Genomic DNA, 21,587 nt, shown 5'->3' on the forward strand with positions numbered 1-21,587 from the left:
GGAATGGTAGCTGCTTACCATTATCAACAGGTATTAAATGTTCCAAGGAATAGCTGTCTAAAAAAAGGAGCACAAGGTAGGATCTGTAACAGGAAGTTTTCAGTTGCAAGTATATCTAATCTCAATTTTGAGAAAAAACATTTTGTCTTTCAAGGGCTGATTGGTATACTGGTAAGCATTAATAAAATTTGTAAACACAACAATATATAATATAGACTTTAAATATTAGATAATAGAAGGAAATTAGTATATGGATCCTATTTCTAACTGCATAAAATAATTTATATTTAAATAAAAATTTAAATTATGCTCATATTCTTATGCAAATAGAAATTTGCTACACCTGAACTACATCTAGCTAGCATTCTTTTAAGTTCATTTTACGTACAGAGGCTTGGAAGATAAATTTAGTTGAGACCCACACTGTGGGGCTCTTTTTTTGGAGCTTGGGTTTTTGGTAAAGTGCAGCAGATGTGAGTCCCTCTGGCTCTATGATCTGCTAACTTAGCTGAATTAACCCCTTTCTTACTCACATCATTATTATTATTAAGTCCTATATAATAAATACTTTCAGTTTTTATTAATTTTTAATCTCACATTCTTAAAAGAACAAATGACAGAATTCACTTTTTAAATGGCAGAGAAGTGACAGACTGATTCAGGGGGAAGGGGAGTATCATTTTTGGATGTTCCCATCCAATCTAAAATTGAAGCAAGGAGGCGTGAAGAGAAAGATGTCATGATAACAGCAGCTATATTGCAAGTCTACCATATAAGTCTTCAATAATTGCCAATACTATTGGAATACCTCTTATTATAATGTATGTTATTCTTGTTGGGGTTTCTTTTTTTTAAACTCTCAAACAAAATGGATCTGAGATCTCTTCAATTCAGAAGTTTTCTACAACATAAGTCTCAAATCATCCATGTCTGTTCATGCATATTCTTGTCTATATTCTCACACATTTTGCCACAAGGGAAGCATCTGATGTATTAGGGGTTTATGTTCCAGCATTTGGAGAGTACTAAAAACTACTATTGTTCACCTGCCATCTTTTATTCTTGCCACATGACCAGTACATCTGCTCTTCCTACAATACTATTTCTACATGAAAAGTTGTGCTTCTATTCTTCAAATCTGCTCGATTATATGTTGCAAGCCCACCTTGTACCAAGTGATACTGATCTTAACTTTTCAAAAGTAATGATGTTCCAGAAATCACTAGTAAAATATTAGTATTTAAAATTTGTGTTGTTGCTTTTGTGAGAAGCTTGGGGTTAGTAAAAGAATTTGACAATTTCATAAAAGAAATCTAACTGATTTCCTCCTCTTCCTATTCAACTTCAGGTCAGACCCAATTTGTTGTCCATCTCTATTAATGGAGGCCTAACTCTATAGGATATTCATCTAAATGCATTTTGAAATCTAGGCATTAGAATTCCTCATCTATTTTGTTCTCCCTCCTAGATAAATAGGCCAAACTCCTTTGAGTGAATTTATAGATCTCTTCCAAAGAGATGGTGCAATATCTGGAGTGGGGTGAGAGATGGTGATGCAATTAGCAAAAAACCTCCCAAAAAACTGAAGAATCTGACCACTCACAAGCAAACTCTCCTCAACCTGGACCCAATTCTATCTTCTCCATTACAACAGTAAAAGCTTTTACAAACATATTGGGTTTGTCTCATTTGAGATTTATTTATTATTAGACGGCCTCTGCACAAGGTAATTTCTGTTGTTATATCTTCCAAGGAATCATGAAGGATCTTGATATATGGATGGGAGTCAACTTTTGCAATAGAATCTAAGACAAAATTTTGAAAAGGAGGAGCAAGAGGACATGGGGACACACACCACACACACACACACACACAGAGGGTCCAATCTGGCTTTTCTTTGTTCTCTTTAATACCATTTCTGCTATTTTAAACACTCCAGGACTTTAATTTTAGGGTGTAACTAAGGTAGCTTCTTTATCCTTGATGAAGAAAAAGAGTTTGTTGAAATGATTTTTTCAAATCTTCCTCCCCACCAACCTCTTTTTGTTTACAGACTTCCTTCCATTTGTATCTTAGAATGGTTTTGGAAAAATTTTTGCCAAACATTCTTCAAACTCATTTTGGTCTCATAGGTTGCTTATAATTATTCCAACACCCTTCACAAGATTTTACAGAAGAGAATTTATGTTGTTAAATCGGTGTTACTTTTCAAAGACAGCTCTCCATTTGGCAAGTAAGTCAAATGTCTGTTGACCAAGGAATTTTCTATACTCTTGGTCTTTTTGTTGTAGTGAATGATTTACATTGGTTTAACTTCTGGACCAAATCACAATAGTGAGCACTAATGTCATTTTTGCTACACATTCCCCATTTTCACAACTTGGGTGTTGTTGTTGTTATTGTTTTTTAAAGATGATATAACAAACATTTACACTCTGATTTTATCTAGCTCAAAAGAATAAAAACTCACTACAGGACAATCTTAGTTACAATACATCTATGGTTTTAAGCAAGTCAACATTTATTAAATACTTATCATGTGTCAGATACTATGCTAAGTGCTGAGATACAAAGAAAAGTCAACAGTCCCTGTACTCAAGGAGCATACATTCTATTAGGGGAGAAAACATGGAAGCAACTGTATATACACAAGATATTTGCAAGGTAAAATGGAGGTAATCTGAGGGGAAAGAAGTAGTATCACTATATAGCATTTTTTTAAATTGTAGAAGCTTTAGAAAAATCACCTTGAGCTGAATGGAGGATGAAATGTAGTGGGAATAACCTTTAAGCAGGTCAACCAATTCCGTTAATTGGCTATTGCCATTATGTCTAGAAGACATAATGGATTAGGCATTACCACACCTCCTCTCTAGGTGGTCAAGCTTAATTTGTAAATGACAAAAGAGCTTACAGAATGGTAGTAGTTGTAATTCTGGGGCTAAAATACATTTTGGTAAGGTATGGTAAATGAAATTCACACTCTATTTTCATGATGTTGAAAATGATTTAGATAAATGTTGAATTTATCCAATACTTTATTTAATCTTTAGCTATAGTTATGAATAAAATGTACTAAATTTCATTTAAAAAAGATATTTTTATACTCTTACTCTCTGGCAGAAAATTTAAAGATTGGTAAAAACTAATGAAAGAAAAATTTTCAGAACAGGACAAGAAGGGGGCAGCTGGGTGGCTCAGTGGACTGAGAGCCAGGCCTAGAGATGGGAGGTCCTGGGTTCAAATCTGGCTTCAGACACTTCCTAGCTGTGTGACCCCAGGCAAATCACTTAACCTCCATTGCCTATCCCTTACCACTCCACTCTTCTACCTTGGAGTCATTACACAGTATTGATTCCAAGATTGAAGATAAGGGTTTTAAAAAAAATAACAGGACAAGAAAAGTCATAAGTACATTATAAAATATATGATATCCTAAATAATTCATAAGTAGTTACATATGGTAAGGTAAAGAAAACTGATGCATGTAGTCCATTAGAAAATTGAAAATTCCCAGAAAACAAAAGCAGATTCACTTCATGGTCCTTTGGCATCTGTGTGGGTAAAGTAAAGCAATTAGTTCCCTCCTACCTATGTTCTAGAAAATTAATATATTATTTTATAGTTTTATCAAGTGGATCAACAAGTTCTGAATTTGCAAATTAAAATAATCCAGCGTGGGAAATAAATATAGATTTTTACACTGAGGAGCTCTAAAAGACAAAAATATTTTTATTTGATCAAATAAATGAATAAGACAGTATATTAATCAGAAGCTAGATGATCGTTTGTAAAGCATGTTGGAGTAAGTGCTTTCAAAATGGGATTAGAAGTCCCTTTCAATTCTAATGTGCTGGAGTTGAAAGAATGTTTGACTTGAAATCAGGATAAATAAGCTCAAAAACTGATTCAGATACTTATTAGCTGTGTGACCCTAGGCAAGTCACTTAAATCCTCTATGCTTTAGTTTTTCCATTTGTAAAATGGAAAAAAATACCTATGCTATTATTTCACAAGGTTGCAGTGTAAAATTTACAAGTGCTACATATTTGTGAGTTGCTAAATAGACTAGGTTACTTCAACCAAATACTTATTTGATATGATTCTGAAAGCTGTTGCACAATGTGGTAACTATCACCTGGATATGCTTGAGTTTTTCCATGTACCTCTTAAAATACAGTGCTGAAGTGAAGGATTATATTCAAGCTAGGGTCCACTGGAACCTTATATTTTAGGGATTCTCATTTCCTTTGTTCTGGACCTTAGGTTTCAGTGGTCTTCAAACTGGTTGAAATAGCTTCAGATAACCTTTCTGATAGCTACTTCACCCATCATACTCATGCTGATCTTGTAGCCAATGGACATGCCCATGTTTTTCTCTTAACAGGAACAGGTTTCTAGTCACTCCTATTATATTCTTTCACTGTACACATGTCTTAAAAATAAAATCTAAGGATAGAATTTTATATTTTCTCTTATTAAACACCACTTAACTTGCTTCAGGTTCACTGTTCTAACCAGTATAGATTTGATGCCATTACTCAATGAACTCAAAAAGGCAATTTTATATATATATATATATGTGGAGGGAGGGAGGGAGGGAGGGAAGGAGGGGGAGAGAGAGAGAGAGAGAGAGAGAGAGAGAGAGAGAGAGAGAGAGAGAGAGAGAGAGAGAGAGAGAGGGGCATACACTTGGTCTGATTTGGTTTTTCTTTATTTTCTTTGGTACCATTTCTCCTATCTTCATAAACATCTTAAAGATTATGATATTAGGATCCCAGATTGGGGTTGTAGTTAGCCAAGACCTGGGTTCAAAGTCGATTTCCTTATTAAACCTGTTGTTGAATAAGTGGAAATTTTGAATAGAACAAAATTTAATCCCTTTTAGAAACTACCAGAATTCAATTTAAGGATTAATGTTGATTCATTTATCAGAATTTATCCAGTACCCAGTCAGGTCTAAATAATTCCCCTAATATCATCTAGCTCAAATTTCTCTATTTTGCATTCCTGAAATAAATAAATAAATATGTATGTATGTGTATATATATATATATATATATATATATATATATATATAATTCCATTGTACTACCAGGTCTAATGATCATATCCTAAAAGGAAATAAAGGTGGTCTACCAAGACTTTGAGTAGACTTCAGAGATTTACACAGTTCATATTTTAATGATGAAGAAACTAAGGTTCAGAAATGAAGATTCTGCTTAGAATCACAGAGATAATAAACAGTAAATCTAGAATCTAAATCTGGGTTTTATGTCAGTAAAACCAGTTTTCTTTCCACTAAAGAACTATTTACAAAGAGAACCTAGATTAGGCTGCTTTGTTCATAAAACATTCATTTGATAGAAGAGGAAGTAGGAGGTACAGTTTTGGAGCCAAAAAGACATGAATTTAAATTTGGTCTTGGACACTTACTAGATGTGTGACCCCAGGCATCTCAGTTTGCCTCAGTTCAACAGAAAAATAGGGATGATACTAATATCATTTACCTAACAGGGATGTTAGGGATCAAATGAGATATTTGTAAAAAGAGTTTAGCATAATGCCTGGCACATAGTAGGCAATATATATATATATATATATATATATATATATATATATTGAGAGAGAGAGAGTGAGAGAGAGAGAGAGAGAGAGAGAGAGAGAGAGAGAGAGAGAGAGAGATTCCCTTGATTAATTGGGCAAAATTTACTAATTTACAGTTTGTGGGATCTAGCTTCTTACCCATTTTAAAAATTAAGATAAGACAAAGTTATTTTCAATTTTCTGATACTTTTGTTTTTCTTGGATCCCTAAAAACTACTGACAGCAAGTCAGTGATCAAATGTATGAGTTCATCTAGTACCTTTGGGTATAATTCATCCAGGTCCAAACCTTAAAATCTCTATGTGTTATTTGACACCTCCAAATCTCATTTAGCTCTGATTTTCAAGTTTGAAGAGTGATTTTTTATTATATTTTTTCTAGTTCAAAAATGTATGCCAAAGAAAAGATTTACAAAATTGAGTATGCTGTACCCTCCAAAATCAAAGTTGTATCTTTTTTAAAAATTCTTTTTCTTTTCAACTAATTTTGCAAGACATATATTACCTTTTTTAGCTTTTGTGACTTTTTTACAGATTCAGCTACCCTTTTATATTATTCCTTTGTTCCCTAACACTTTTTGGGGGGGAGGGGGGCAACATGTTGAACAAGAGAAAAAACAACACTGGACTTGTGAATCAGAAAATCTGAGCTCCAGTTCTATCTCTAATACTTACTAGTTATATATTAGATAATATTTAACATGTTATATATTATTACATATTATAAAGTCATTTATTTAACCTCTCTAGGTTTCAGTTACTGTATACTTGTACTAATTATCTCATGGTGTTTTGTGGGGGGGAAATGATAAAAGTTTGATGGAAATGTGAGTTGTTACATTATTTTTGAATTTGAGCTTAATAAAGAATTCCTGGAATATCAAATGAATATCTTTAGATGCCATTCCATCAATATCTTTAATGATTATATGGTCAGATTTTAATTTTTAAGAACTTGACAACCTTCTTGAATTGCCTCCCCTTTTAGAGTCTGGCAATGGTGTTATATCTAGGCTTTTAAAATCTGTCCCTTAAAAAATCTATTGTAATATGTCCCCCCCCCCCATTTAGAAAGTTCCTTGAGAGAAGTCAACATCTCATTTTTTGTACTTATACCCTAAATTCCTAGCATAGTGCTTAATACATAATAAATTATTTTTATTAATTCATCAATCATTCATTCTTGAGGTTAAGGAAGCAAACTGAAGATAAAGCACTATACCAGAAATAAAAATTAATGATCATGGTGCTATCTCTAAATTAGAACAAGAGGAGATGCAGAGCAGAACCTCTTCACAATTTCTTTTTAATATTATTATGTTATTTGTAGTAAACTTTTAGTCTCAAGTTAACTTCTCTTTGTCCCCCAACTTGTTTTTGGGTTACTTTCCAACCCCTTCCCACTCAAAAGAAGAAAATATTAATTTTAATACTATCTTGAGCAAAGTATGATCAGGAATACAAAATATGATTAAAAAACCTCACACTATTTAAAAGCAAAATATAAATGAATTTGAGATTATCATCCATTATGTTAGGATGAATGATTGACAAATGACCAGGTTGAGTAAACATGAGTTTGAAGAATGGATCATAAAATAGTCTTTTTTTCTTACTGACTATACTTGTTTATAATCCTAATCCTTGTCTCCTTATCAGCTCTTTATTTTATTTTTCTTTTAAATTAAATTATTATTTTTTTCTTCCTATCTATTGCTCTCTTTTCTTTAGTTTGCCTAGTTGCTCTATACCATTATGAAATCGTTAAAATTAATTCTATTCTTGAGTCTAATTACTTGTACTGCTTCCTTCCTGGGAGAGGCAGGATTTTAGAAACAGAATGGAAGCAGTCACCTCCACTTTTTTTGTTTGTTTGTTTGTTTGTTTCAATAGAATACCAGAAAAGCTATCAATTTGGCTGCCTACCTGGCTTTTCATGTGACAATAGTTCTGGCGAGATTAGAGTTTGCCAGTTTAACTGTATTCTGGAGTACAAGGGAGTATGTAGTGGTAGAGAAGATTCATGGCAGCAAATTTTTTTAATGACCATTAAGAATCCCAAAATAAAAGAGGAAAGGAGTCGATTCTCAACCAATGGAAATTCTTCAGCTTACTGATCCATTTCAGGGTTCTAAATAATGAATATTAAAGCGACATAAAAGAAATCAACCCTTTCTGAACATAAGTTCTTTTCTTATCTTTACTTTTCTCAGAGAACATGTGATCTTAATGCAAAATTTTTTTAAAAGCCTTTATTATCTGAATGTTTTATTTTAATCTAGGCTTTAAAATCTCTTCTACCTACTTGTGAAAGTGAAAGGCAAGAGGTACTCATTAATTGCCCATGAATATAAAACCATTTACCTCCAAATGATGTTATAAATGCAGAAGAAATAAGGCTTTCATATACAACCCCAAGAAATCAGTTTTTAGTTAGAACAATTAAAGAAGGCCTCCAAGAGGCAGTGTTGTGTAAGCTTAGAACAGGAAATCAAGAGATTTGGAAATTTAATTCTCTTAGCTGCCAATTCTTGTGAACTCAGGCAAACTGCCAAAACCAAGGCATCTATCATATTGTGGTTAAGACACAGCAAACCATGATCTTTTCTTACTTAACAGAGATACTTGAAGGAATAGAGTGATAACTGCAGAGCACAGTAAAACCCTAATTAACTAGAATGATCAGTGAATGAAGATCAGGTATTGACTCACAGCTGCAAAACTCCCCAGTGCAATGGGAGCCAGATTAAAATGTAATTGGGAAATGTTAAACAAAATTAATACAATACAACATCAATAATGCTAATTATATAGTTTTCTATATCAATATGCAGGGAAGTAACCAGTTTCTATTTGAGTATGACATCACTGTTCTGTATCACTGAATTTTCTGATTTTGAGGTTCACAGATTCAGGCCTAGTAGAGAACTATTGAGATCAGTTATCATTTCACAATGAGGAAATTGAGATCCAGATATGCTAACAGATTTACCATTAATATCATAAAAACCACTAATGAGCAGAATCAGGATTCAAACCCAGTTCCCCAGACTTCAAAACCAAGACTCTTTCCAGGATAATAAGGTTAAGTCTAAAACTATTTTTTCTGAGACTAGCCTGGAGACTAATAGAGCACTTTCACTTTACATATGAGGAGCCACTTTACGAAACTCAGTGTTATAAACATTAGCTACTATTATTATTATTGTTAAATAACTTATTCTGAGACATAGTTCATGGAAGATTTGGAAAAAGAACTCAGGTTTCCTAAATCCTAGTTCAGTGAAGTTTTCAGTGTATCATCCTATATCTTTAATTCATAATGACAGCTCCTCCACATATATGTTCATGACATTAAGGTCACTTATTGTGTTGCTACTCAGAAAGATTTCATGCATTCTGAGCCACTCTTTCTATTTGTCCCTCTATCACCTGATATTCTTCAACATGGCCTTTTATCTCCAACCAGTATCGTGCACATATTGGGGATGTGTGTGTTCATTCTTATTGTAAACAAACAAACAAACAAACCCACAACTTTAAAAAAATATAGCTTCAATTTTAGGATTTAGCATAATTTTTATTTATTTTTTGTTATCGACTGGGGAATTTTATATCTCAATTCTCAATACATAATGCTAGACATATAAAAAAAACTATAAGAGACTGGCCTTAATCGACCTTGACTCGGCTAAGATAACCTAGGAAATTCATGTCAGTATTCTTGTCACTTGTAACATACTCCCCCAAATTTGTATAGGTTAAGTAAAGTAATTTGTATAAATTAAGTAAAATTTCTGGCTATCTGAACTCTGGTTTATTGAGATTTTAATGTACTTTTAAGTTTGTCAGTGATCTCTACGCTAGTTCTTATCTTCATGTTTACATGTTTTAGGAAAACAAAATTGCACACATATTATTGGAAAATATAAAATATATTCAAAATTAGTACAAGGTAATTTTGGGGGAAGAAGGTCTGGACAAGGAATATTTTAATAAGTAAAACTTAGATCTAGCTCTCTTATGTGCTTTATCTATCTCATATGAGTTTCCATTGATTTAAATTTTGAACTAGTGAACTGTTCCTTTTTAATGATTGTTTGAAAGATACCAACAGAGTTATGGGAAGTGAAGTAAATGGAAAAAATAACCATGTAGAGTAGTGAAAACTGTTCTTGAAATTGGAGGGGCAAAAATGAAAAGTATGAAAAAGATTAAGTAAACCACCTCTAAATGGATTTATTTAAATCATAAGTGAGAATAATGTCAAAGAGTTTGTAGAAGATCTGAAAGTGAAGAAGCCTTTATTGTCAGTTTAATAAACTGTAGAGAAAGGGAACAACTTTTATTTTATTTTTTTAAGATAACAGCTGCTATTGTTTCCAGCTCAAGGAAAACTCTTAGAAACCCATTTGCCAACCCTACCCAGTGGAAGTCTTCCAAACCCATAATGCATGGGAATTAAAGAAAAACTTAATGACCATGCCTACACAGAGAACTGATATCAGCTGCTTAATTCATTTTTTTTTTAAATCCTTACCTTCCGTCTTAGATTCAATACTGTGTATTGGTTCCAAGGCAGAAGAGTGGTAAGGGCTAGGCAATGGGGGTGAAGTGACTTGCCCAGGGTCACACAGCTGGGAAATCTGGGGGCAGATTTGAACTTTTTTTTTAAAGAAGGGCTTTAGAGTGAATTGAGAGCCATGCCTAGAGACGGGAGGTCCTAGGTTCAAATCTGGCATCAGACACTTCCCAGTTGTGTGACCCTTGGCAAGTCACTTGACCCCCATTGCCTAGCCCTTACCACTCTTCTGCCTTGGAACCAATATACAGTATTGATTCCAAGACGGAAGGTAAGGGTTTAAAAACAATAAATAAATTAAAAAGAAAAAAGAAGGGCATTAGAAATGTGGGCTCTATGTTCCAAAGCAGAAACATACAATATCTTGCCTCAGGAAACAGTTCTCTCAGTCTTGCTAACTCAGCCTTTTTATAGAAGGCAGTTATTCAAGAGTCTTCTAAAGAATGATGCCCTGATATCTAATAACTAAAATTTATTTCTTTGGAAATATGACATTTGCAATGAATGTCCCTCTTGAATAAAAGAATCAACCAAATTAAAAAGATAGATTTGTACTATTTAACAAATAAATGTTTAGTAGCAACATCTTATAGACTATAAGCAAATGTAGATGAGCTCTTACTAGTCAAGAAAACTTCAACACCATCTAGAATTTGAACATTACATAGATCCTCAGATGAACTCAGTGTTACACATAGGTTAGTACTGGCCTGTCTTCAAAGGGTACCCAATTAGTTCCTTTTCCTTATACACAATAGCCCAGTGCTATCATGCTATCATGGTAGCCATCTGAATGACCTCTTGTAAGTGGAATGTAGACTTCTCTTTAATTTGGTAGACTGTTCTGCTGTAGTGAGTTTAATAAGTTAACCTGGGTGTTGAGTTTTACCCCCTCTTCTCCATTCCCTTTCAATTCTCAAAACAAACAAAAATTCCCAGGAAGCCATTCCTTTTTTATGAAAGAAGGATTTGTATTGCCTAGGATACACTGCACTTGAATTTAGGAGCTTAAAGTAACTGGCATCTTGAAAGGTGGAATCTTCAATCACACAATTTTTGCTCCTGACCCATGAACACTGAGCTACAGCTCTCCTAGTTCCCATGTAATTTTGGACAAATAACAATTTCTCTCACTACTCATCTCTTGCCAAACCTCATTCCTGGATTACTCCTACCATCTGCCTCTTCCACTGCTACTAATGAGCTGCTAAATGCAGCTGGAGGAAGTCTTACAACCATGCTGCCTAGGTATTTAACAAATCAATTGCCAAGTCTGATGATCTTTTCTTAGTTCTCCTCTTTCTTGAACTATTTGCTGCATTGACCCTGCTGATCACCCTCTTCTAGATGTGCTTTCCACTCTGGATTTTTATGATTCTGTTTGCCTTCTTGCTCTATTTCAGTCTCTTTTTCCTTTCATTGTCAAACATTCCAAAAACAGTCTATTCTGATCCCTTTACTTTGTCACCACCCACTCCTTTCCTTTCTCAACTCCTTTCAGTCTGGTTTGTCCACATTCTTTTAAAGAATCAATCACTTCTTCCATTTAGATACTCCCAATCCCCATGACTTTTACTGGCTACAGTATGAAACTTTTTTTGATAAACTAGTTCTCCCCTGCTCCTCATAACAGAAAAAAGTTTTTAAAAGTTTCTTGCTCTCTTCAAATATCAATGCCTTTTTGAGATTGCTTTCCACCTGTCTTCTACAACTGTTTGTCTTCCCCACTGGATCAATGGATAGAGCACTTGGTCTGGAATCAGGAAAGCATATGAGCTTAAATTCTGCCTCAGACACTAGTTATTTGACCCTAGGCAAAACCTCTGTCTTCCTCAGATTCCTCAACTGAAAAATGGGGATAATTATAGCACCTAACTCTCAGGTTTGTTGTAAAGTGCTCAGCATAGTGCCTGGCATATATTAAGTGTTTTCTTCCCTTCCTCCCTTCCTTCCATTCCCTGAGGGCAGGGGCTGTTTTTGCTTTTGTTGTCTTCATATGTCCTATGGAATTATGGCATTTAAACTCATTTCAGATACCTTTTAGTGTTTTCATTTACATTACTTTAAACATATTCATCATACATTGCAGTATACTCTTCTCTCTTGCTTATGTTTTCTTTACTCTGTTCAAATTCAGACATGTATTACTATATTTGTCTGAATTTCTCATATTTTTGTGTCCTTATGATAAAGTAATATTCCATTACACTTATATACCATGTTTTGTTCAGCTATTCTTCAACTGATGGGGAAGAGAATTTTCATATTTTTGCTATCATTAAAAAACAATACCATGAATATTTGGTTACATATGAAGTCTTTTTGTCAATGTTCTCTCTCTCTTCATTTAAAAGATAATCCCAGTAGTGAGATTGCTAGGTCATGTGGTTTAGTAACTTTTCTCATATAATTACAAATTCTTTTCCAGAGTAATTGAAATAATTCAGTACTAATATGACATGAGTATTAGTGGACCTTTCTTCCTATCACCTTTCCACCACTGACTAGTCCTCAACATCTTTAGCAGTTTGATGGTTATGAGATAAATCACAAAGTTTTCTTCTGTTCTCTTATTATTAGTGATTCGGAGAGTATCTGTCATATCTTGAGTTTGCTTTTCTTCTTTTGAAAATAATTCTATCCTTTCACTCCATTTCATTTCTATTTTTACACTATAGTCTCCTTGTAGTCTACTTTTTTTTGCCATCCTTTTTCTTCCTGCCCTCTTAATGAAATTACATAATCAAGATCTGTCCTGGAGGGTGTGGATTTAGTGTTGGCAAAGAGCAAGAATAATTCTTCCTCTAAGATGAAAAGGAAAAAATAGATGAATGAAGATAGAAGTTTTATGAGGTATGAAGAACTCGAGCTGAAGCTTATACAGTAGGACTTACAGAAAATGCTTAATGGCTGCCTTTTCCTGGCTATATAACAGTGATGTATAACTTCAGATGTTGCCTAGATGTAGTAGATCTAATTTTATCTATGTTACTGTGTCTCCATGTATATCTGACCATAACACAGAAGGGAAATACTTAATATTTGATGTATTTACTGAATATAATTTTGTCTTCTATTCTTGTAAGAGAATTTTTAAAAACCCACATCCAAATTGAATCTCACTGTATTTTTTGACCGTTAGATATTTTTCTCTCTGGCATTCAGTGAACCATGATAGAAACAAGATCGACAACTTCCTATATTGAATTTTTTAGCCTAACATTCAGGATTTCCCAAAATATAATCTGTCCAGTTCTATTTTCTATAATCCTCTAAAATAAACTCAAAAATATACTCTCTTCATGGAGACATCCCTATGAAGTCTTGTTCACTTTCTTTGTTTTTCTAATAAATCCTTAGTATGACATAAAACTTACCTCCATGAAGCCCATTGTACCCTATGGATAGGTTGTAGATATTTGATAGTTTTTTATTGATAAGTCAGTTTTTCCTCACATAAAGTCATTGTTTGTTTTGATAATCTGGGTCCTAACAAACTATCTTCTTATAACTTATGTTATTTATTTCTTCAACAAGACTGTAATGGATCATTTAAGGCTGAGGTCATAGATTATACACACCACCTATTTCAAAGAAGACTAATAACATCACAGGGTGATGCCCTGACTTGTATGTGAGTTGGATGTAAAAGATGCACAAAGTCATGAACTTCATTCTCCCTTCCAAAATCACTGAAGTCCAGTGGCAGGATGTAGTCAGAATGAATGGCAATGGCCTAAAATGCAGTGCACGTTCTTGGTATTGTTACTGTCTCACCAGTTTCTAAGAACTCCAAGGTAATGGCGCCAGCCATCTTCATGACTGCTCAAAGAAATTGTTCTCATCCACCCATTCCACTGGAAAAATCTACATATATGCTTGGGGTAAATGTCCCCAGGTTTGAGACAGGTTTGAGGCCTATTATCTATTCTCAACTTGATTTAATTCATCTGCCAAGATGGTTTTATTAAGGTGTAGCCATTTTGAATGTCACAATTTCTTGGAACCACAGGTGTTAGCTGGGTGAAAGATACCAAATGTGTCTTGAAAAGGGTCTGGCAAAAATCTTCACACTACAGGTTCTAGTCCTCTCTGTATGCTCCATAATCTCTCATGTTTTATTCTTCTTTAGTAACTCCCACAGAACCTTAAACACACAGTAGGTTCTCAATATAAATAATCTAAGCTTGAAATAAGTTTATTTAAAGCAACAAAACATTTTTCTAATAATACATAAGAAAAAAATAGTTCTATTTCCTAAGCTGTAAAAGTAAGAGTGGATAGATTAAAATGATTTGCATAAGACTGAAAGTTGTTTCAATAGAGGGGCTATGATCTTCAAATCCTATAAAATAACAATATACAGTGTCATGTATATCAAGTGTTTTTCTCCCAAATGTAAAAATAAAATTGTGTATAATTACCATAAAAATAGAATATTTTAAAATTATGAATGTCCTATAAACCAAGTTTCTACTTTGAAAATCTATACACTATGAGGTGGATTTCAGTCTTTTATAGAATAGTTCATCTATAGCATGTAAAGCCTAAGGGCCTGCTAGCCCTAAGCTAAGAATGGTATTTGCATTTTTAAATACAAGAAAAAAGTATTTAAAAATATAAAAACCAAATGACAAAATGACAACTGTTGAAGGGGATGTGGAAACATGGGGACAATACTATAACTTGGTGAAGCTATGAACTGATCCAACCATTTTGGAGAGCAATTTGGAATTATATCCAGAGAATTATAAAAACCTTAGACTTAGCAATAGTACTGCTACATCTGTTTCCCACGGAGATCAGGGAAAAAGGGAAAGAAATGATATGTTCCAAAATATAGCAGCTCTCTTTTGTGGTGGCAAAGAATTTGAAACTGAGAGAATGCCCATCACCTGACAGAATCATAAACAAATTGTGGTAGGATTGTGATAGAGTACTAGGTACCATAAGAAATGATGAGCAAACTGATTTTCAAAAAACCTGAAAAGAACTACACAAGATAATGAACAGTGAAATGAGTAGAACCAGCAGAATATTATACATAACCATGGAATTAATGCTGGAAGAATAAATTTGGAATAATATCTCTAGAAAGCAAACTGAAAGGTAAAACATAGTAGACTTAATTTGCATGTATGCATTAAATCTTCTGGACATTACCCTCTGTGATGCAGGAAGGGTCAGGGACAATTGTGGACAGGATTTATTATGTAGATATGAAGAAAAGTAAGCTAAAAAATAAGAGATTGTGATTTCATTTATGGACAATCTTCTTTTTCTTTGTATATGGAAATGCTTGTTTCATACATTTTAGAATTTAAAAAAATGTAAAAACCATTATTAATTTTGGGGATTTGGCAGATAGGTTATAGTTTGTGTCTGATCTATTGTAAAGATTTTTAGGACAACTTTAAAAATTAACATTAATACGGTGCTACAATTTGCAAAGCTTTTATAACTATGTTATGTATCTTATTTATTTCTAATAACAATCTTGTAACATTCTTATAGTTATTATCATGAGCATTTTCTAGATGATGGCTCAGAGGGCTTAAGTGATTAACACAGGGACTGCCAATTAGTCAATTTCATAGGAGAAGGCCCAATACCACACTGTCTCTCAAAGGTATAGGAGGCAAAGGTGGTAACTAAGCAAGAATTGAATATAAAACTAAAACACTTCCTTGTTACTGTTGAAAGTTATATTTTTGGCTTTTAAAATCCTTCATAACCTGTTCCTTTCCTAACTTTTCAGGATTCAGGATTCTTTTATTTCCTCTACACAGCGATTTATTTATTATACATAACACTTGTACATAACACTCCAATGTGTCTCTTTTCACTGACGATATATCTCTTAACTTCCAATCTTCTAAAAGTCCCCTTTCCTATTTTCTATTCCCTTCCCTCCCCAGGATTCCCTTTCCAATGCTAGTTACTTCTTTCTAAGAACACCTCCAATTTCTAAAGAAGGAAGGAAATAAACATCTGTTAATCTTCTAATATGTGCCAGGCATTGTGCTAAGTAAGAATTTTACAAATATTATTTCATTTGAACCTCACAACAATTCTGGTAAGTACAGGATATTGTTATTCCCACTTTATAATTGGGGAAAACTAAGGCAAACAGAGGTTAAGTGTTTGCTCTGGCTCAGCCAACTAATAAGTGTCTAAGGTTGCATTAGGCTGCAGTTTTTCCTGACTCTACTCAGCACCCCATCTACTTATGCCACCTGCTGCTTCTATATATCCTGTATACATCTTGTACATAACGCAATTGTTTGAAAATTGACTCCCTCATTAGAACATGAGTTCACTGAGGAGGAAAAGGGACTGTTTTTGCCTTTCTATTTCTAGCACTTATAATGCACACAGTAAGCACTTAATACATGCTTATTGACTTGACATGTCAAATAGATTTGATAATTTTTTCTCCATCTTGATAAAGATTTTTAATTGAGACTTTTAAGTTTTATCCTTCTGGGACACACAACATTTGCCAAAGATCCAGTTAAAATATATCTAGTGAGGGGGCAGCTGGGTGGCTCGGTGGATTGAGAGCCAGACCTAGAGATGGGAGGTCCTAGGTTCAAATCTGGCCTCAGACACTTCCCAGCTTTGTGACCCTGGGCAAGCCACTTGACCCCCATTGCCTAGCCCTTACCACTCTTCTGCCTTGGAGCCAATACACAGCATTGATTCCAAGACGGAAGGCAAGGGTTTAAAAAAAAAACATATATATATATAGTGAAGCTTTTAATACTTATCTTCTGAATTTAGAGTAGAAATGCCTTCCTTCACAGGCTGGATTGGTCCTATCTCCTACATGAAAACTTCCTTGGCTGCTCAAGACCACATCCATCTAGTTCTTCTTTAATTCCCATGCTAATTACAGCATGTAACACACACACACACACACACACACACCCACCACTAATTTCACAGATAATTATATTTTACTTCCCTAATATTAAGCTCACCCAAAGGAACTACATGCTATTTTTCTTCTTTTTTTCTTCAAAGCATTTAACACACTGTTGAAACATATAAAGCAGGCATTAAATATTTACTTTTTGACCTGAATATACATTATAGAGGCAGATCAAATTATCCCTCAATTGAGACTTAGAGCAACTGCTCTGCCCACATTTCTCGCTATTTTGTGTCATACTAGATTTTAGTGGCATAACTGTATGAGTGATGTTTTATGATGTTAGAACTCTAGGACCTTTGAAAATAACCATATAGAGTATGGGGATATCCCACCCAGGGGATATCAATTTCATAAAATAACCAACAGCAGAAATTAGGATTAGGGTTAGAGTTAAAGATAAGCCTTGGTTTAGGTTCATCATAGCTGGAAATTCTTCTAAAAAGCTGCTAAATACAACAATACAAAAAGCACTGTTGGAGCTGCTAAATGCCATTAAGATCATTAAACAAAACTGTGAACAGCTGAATAAAAGTAAAGATGGAGATACCACCCTGTTGCCCCTAACTCCTACCCCCACCCCCACCCAGGCTTTCCAGGAAGAGAAGACTAGGAAACAGTAAAACTTGGTGAATCACAGAGTTGGCACTTAAGGAAATGCAAGAACAGAAATAAGAAGGGAATTTTGACCAACCAAAGGTCTCAAGGGAGCCTGAAATTTGAGACAGCAGACTGAAGAGCTGCAGAAAAGTGGAAGAAATGAATACTTTTCCTCTTCTCTATGATAGTCTCCCTTTCTAAACACCTTTCTTCTTCTAATTCTTTTCTTTCTGCTGATGATACCTTTTCTTTACTCAAACTATTTCTGACATTTTATTTGGTCCTATTTTTTCTCTCTGTCCTCTAGACCTTTTATCTTCATGATTCCCATCTTAATCTCAATATCCCTTTCCTTCCCTAGGGCTAATATGTCACATATTTCATTATTCAATGAAGTCTGATAAGAGAGTAACATAATAGAATAGAAAGAACTTTGAATTCAGTTTGAATCTCAGTTCTACTACTTAATGAGTTACCAAGTTACTTAACCTTCTAGGATCTTAGATTTATCACCTATTAAATGAGGGTTTGAATGAGATGAATTTTACTGTCTCCCTCTAGCTCTCATTATTATGGTTCCATATTTCCTATATCTAATGAGATAAATATTTTATATTTCCTCAAGAAAATTTACATTTAAAGCAGAACTAGAAGAATACCGTATATAGTAACATCAATACTGTACAATGATCACTCTCAGTACTGTCTACACTCTCAGTACAGACTACTCTCAGTAATACAGTGATCCAATATAATTCTGAAGGACTTAGGACAAAGAATATAAGCCATCTCCAGAGAAAGAACTTTTGGAGTTGGATGCAAATCAAAGCATACTATTTTTCATGTTAGATTATTTATGATTTGGGGGTTTTGATTTTATATGAGTATTCTCTTATTACAATGAGCAGTATGGAAGTATGTTTTGCATGATAATACATATATAATCCAGATCAAATTGCTTATCATCTCTAAAGGAGGGGGAAAGGAAGGGAGGAAGAGAAGCAATTTTGATTTTTATAACTTCAGAAAACTTATGCTGAAATTTGTTATTACATGTAATTGTGAAAATAAAATATTTGTGACTGAAAAATTATTTTGAGAGTAAACTTCATTTTATTTGTGTATTTTAGTTTTTTTTCCATGGGCCAGTGGTCCTTAAGGCTTCCTATTTTTTCATCAAAAGGTTGACACATTTTTTTCAAAAATATGTAAAATATCAAATGGAATTTAAACTTCTATTTTTAATTCAATTAAATAAACAGCACAGGTGTCCAGCAAGTTTAGCTACCAAAACATTTATCTATGTTATAAAAATTTGTTTTAAGTTTGGCAAAATTAAGAATTCTAAATTTAATGATCTGTAGAACTCTACATATCCTTAAACCCAATCTATAACAGATGAAATTACCATACTATAAAATAAGGAAACTAATTTTAATTAATTCAAACATTTTTAAATTAATAAAGACACCAGAACATGTATATGCATGTAAGTTTAACAATTATTGCATTGTACACCTAAATTATTTATTGTGTTCCAAAAGAAACACTTTTTTTCTGCATTATATCTAAGAAATATCTTATCTTCTAACTTTAATGATTCTAAAGTACACTTAATTTCCTTTTGGAAGTCTAAAGACTATTTTAAAAAAATGATAAACCACTATAATTTCACTATCCTTATTTCTATACCCTTCAACTCCAAATTTCCAACCAAATGCCACTTCTCACCTTTCATTGTGCCCACTGGAATGCCTTGTTCCAAAGGTAACTTTGTACTTCAGTCTAAATCCTTTTCTCCCCCATTCCTATCTTTTAGGAATCACTAAAACAGCCTCCTGTGTTACCCTTTCCAGTACTGTCTGTATTTTCACTCATTTCCTTTGGATCAATGGGTAAGACAGGGAAATTAGAATGATCCTTGCTCCTCATTCCTTCCCATCCTCCTTCCAGTTTCTTCCACCCACCTTCCAGTTTCTTCCCTTTTCTCTATCATTCAGTAGCCTTTTTTCCTCAGAGTTTCATGCAATTCACATCTACCATTCACTCAAAATCTTGGTAGCTGTTGTCTACAAAACTCCAGGAAACTTCCTTTTCCTTCCTCAATGAGTTCAGTTCCTGGGGTACAGTTTTTCTCTAGTCTCCAAAGCTTATAGTAGGAAGGAGATTTCAACATACGTACTAACTCTCTTTTAAGTACCCTAACCACTAAGTTCTTTAAGGGTCATGGCATTATTTGCTGATTGTCAGACAGTGCCTTACCAATTTTAGAACTATAATTAGGTATCTGTAGTTAGTAATATGGAGAGCATAAAATGCATATTGATGTTAGGAGGCGTGCATCTGAAATCCATTTGGCTGAAAAAAATTCTTGACATAAGCTTACTTTATATGTCATATGCCCCTTTCCCATGTCTTCCTAATTCAGGCTTTTGGTCCCAGGGTTTTTGCTGAAGTCTCCCAGCACCATGCTAGAAAGTGGGATTCTTGCACTGTTTTGTTCCATTAAAGTATAGGCCCATTACTGGAAATCAAGGGGAGTGATGAGTTTCATGTGTTCTCTGTGCACCCTCGTTTATGTTATGTGTCTATAAGGATGAGTCTCTGCATGCATATGCTTCTGTGAGTAGAGATTTGTGTGGGTATATACGTACTTCAGGACTCCTGTGGGTGGTAATTAATTACCAACTGATTATATAGAATGGTGGTATGTAACCAATGTGTATTCAATTCCTGTTTAGGAAAGGTATTTTTCAACATCTCCTAAAGCTCTAAACTGTTAATGATCTTAAAAGTAACATGTAAGTTGTCACAAAGACAATCAGGGAGAATATTAGAATAGAAAGAGATCAATAAACATCACTGGGAAAATGTGTGCATATTTATAAACATCAAATGGGTGTACTTTTCTGCTTAGGGTTTTGTATTAACATAGCTATGGCATTTATTTATCTGTACTTCTATTTCTGTTGATCTGTAGGTACTTCTCTGAATTTTGTGCATAATAATACGATTATTTGTCAGTATCCTGGCCTTCTCTTTTGTTGGTTACCCCCCACCCAGAAGAAGCTGATTACCATCTTTTCACTAAAACTGCGATCCTTGCTGGAAATATATGATAAAGCACAGAAATCACTGAATCTTTTTGAATTATAGGAAATGTCACTTGAGAGATTTTTCAAGGATAGAAGCCCCAGCTATTATATGTAGGCAGACTGTTTACAACTAGAAACATGCTGTTGTCCATGCTATTTTTTGCTGACAATTTATATCTTCGGAATTCAAAGATCATCAAAAAATTTTAGATTGAGAGTCAGGCCTAGAGACGGGAGGTCCTAGGTTCAAATCTGACCTCAGACACTTCCCAGCTGTGTGACCCTGGGCAAGTCACTTGACCCCCATTGCCTAGCCCTTACCACTCTTCTGCCTTGGAGCCAATACACAGTATTGATTCCAAGACGGAAGGTAAGGGTTTAAAAAAAAAAATTTTAGTGCAAGAAAAGATCTTTAAAGACCATTTAGAGACAGCTAGATGGTTCAGTGGATAAAGAGTCAAGCCTGGAGACCGGAGGTCATAGGTTTAATTCTAGCCTCAGACACTTCTTAGCTGTGTGGCTCTGAGCAAGTCACTTAACCTCAATTGCCTAACCTTTACTGCTCTTTTGCCTTGGAACTGATATGCGGTATTGATTCTAAGAGGAAGGTATGGCTTAAAAAAAAAAAGCCATTTCATTCCCTTGTTTTAATAATAGTTCAATTTAACACAGCACTTCTAAGTTTACAAAACACTATCTTTTCAACAACACTATCAAAAAGGCAAAATAAATGTTATTAAATCAATTTTATAGAGAGGGAAACTGAGGTT

General features: G+C 34.1%; 1 protein-coding gene across 6 annotated transcripts in view; it reads right to left on the bottom strand.

Annotated features, from left to right (window-relative positions):
• The window catches only part of GSK3B (glycogen synthase kinase 3 beta), a 242,874-nt gene that overhangs the window by 83,866 nt on the left and 137,421 nt on the right, over positions 1–21,587 (bottom strand). The gene's annotated exons all lie outside the window — the stretch shown is intronic.

This window comes from Monodelphis domestica, chromosome 4 (genome assembly GCF_027887165.1).
Source record: "Monodelphis domestica isolate mMonDom1 chromosome 4, mMonDom1.pri, whole genome shotgun sequence".
Classification (NCBI taxonomy): domain Eukaryota; kingdom Metazoa; phylum Chordata; class Mammalia; order Didelphimorphia; family Didelphidae; genus Monodelphis; species Monodelphis domestica.